Source organism: Galeopterus variegatus, unplaced genomic scaffold (assembly GCF_000696425.1).
Source record: "Galeopterus variegatus unplaced genomic scaffold, G_variegatus-3.0.2 Scaffold6218, whole genome shotgun sequence".
Taxonomy (NCBI): Eukaryota; Metazoa; Chordata; class Mammalia; order Dermoptera; family Cynocephalidae; genus Galeopterus; species Galeopterus variegatus.
Window position 1 is genome coordinate 104,053 of NW_007732329.1, and position 1,764 is coordinate 105,816.

Consider the following 1,764-nt stretch of genomic DNA (forward strand, 5'->3'; position numbering starts at 1 on the left):
AAAAAAAAAAAAAGATAATAGTGAATGCTGGAGAAATAGAAGCTTTCATATACTGCCGGGAATGTAAAATTGGGCAGCTGCTTTGGAAAACAGCCTCACAGTTCCTCAAAAGGTTAAAAGTACAGCTATCATATGACTCAACAATTCCACTCCTAGGTAAGAGAAATGAAAACATATGTTCACACAAATGCTCACAGCAGTATTATTTATAACATTCAAAAGGTAGAAACAACCTAAATGTCCATCAACTGATGAATGGATCAACAAAATGCAGTATATCTACACAAGAGAATATTACTTGGCCATAAAAAGAAACGCTGATACATGCTACCACGTGGATGGATCTAGAAACATTATGCTAAGTGAAAGAAGCCAGTCACAAAGCACCACCTACTGTGTGATCTCATTTAGAAGAAATGTCCAGAGCAGGCAAATGTAGAGAGACAGAAACTCGATTAGTGGCTGCTTAGGCTGGGGGTTTGGGGGCTGACAGCTTAGAGGAGCAGGGGAATGAAATGTTCTGGAATTGGTTGTGGTGACAGATGCACAATTCTACGAACATAGAATAAGCCACTGAACTGTACACTTTAGATGGGTGAACTGTATGACACACGAATCTCAACAAAGCTATTCAAAGACAGTAGATGGGCAGGGTTTTTCTTTATTGAAGTATCCTAACAAATACATGAAGAAAAAATAACAGAACTGCAATATCACCGTTTTACAAACCCTAATAAGTGGTAGGCAGGCTTTCAGCATCATAACAACTAAGATCACATCACAACTAAGATCACAACTAACGTCCTAACAGGAGACAACCAGCCATGATGTACCTCCTGATGAAGAACACCCCATCACCTAAGATATAACCTTGCTCCCCACACCTCTCTATCTGCAAGATCCAGCCTGTGAGAAGTTCTAGAAACTCCTCAAGACAATCCAATTTCTTTCTTCAACAAACTAAATATAAGCAGGAGAAGAGATGGAGGGGATGCCTACAGATGAAAAGAGATTTGAAAGATTTTTTTTTTTTTAAAGACAAAACTACACTGCCATGTCTAGGGATGCACTTAGGGCACAAAACTTGAAGAGAGTAAGGAAGTGATTACAATAAAGTCAGGGTGGTAGTTGTTCTTGGGGGAGGGCACACGGAGGGCTTCTGGGCCAGCAGGCAGGGTACCAACTCCTGACCTGGGCAGTGGTACAAGGGTACCTGCCTCCTACTAATTCATTCCACTGTACCTCTGTTTTCTTTGTACACCTGTATTTGTGTGATACGCAACAGCAGAAACAGAAAGTAAAAACAAAAATCAAAACTACGCCACTGGATTACAGCTTTCAGACTCTTTCCTTCCTGAAAACGCTCCTCTGAAGACAACATCTGAACAGGAACAGAAGTCTGGATGTGCAATCAAGTTCTCCACAGCACAATCTACTAGAGAAAAGAAAGGAAGGAGGCGAGACGAGACAGCTTTATCTCCCAAGCCCAAGGACACAGAACCTGGCACACGAACACTCCAGAAAACAGTATGGCCATTATAAAAGGTAATTATGACGATGAGACAGAAATAAGGGAAATGTTTATGACAACATTAGGTAAACAGAATATAAAGAAGTAAGTAAGCTGTGATACCAACTACATTAAAATACATATGTGTTATGTACACGAACTGCTGGATAAAAACAGGAAATGTGCTAAAACAAAAACAGGTGTATTAGTTAGGATGGAGAAACTATGGACGGTTTTCTTCCCAAGTTTTTTGT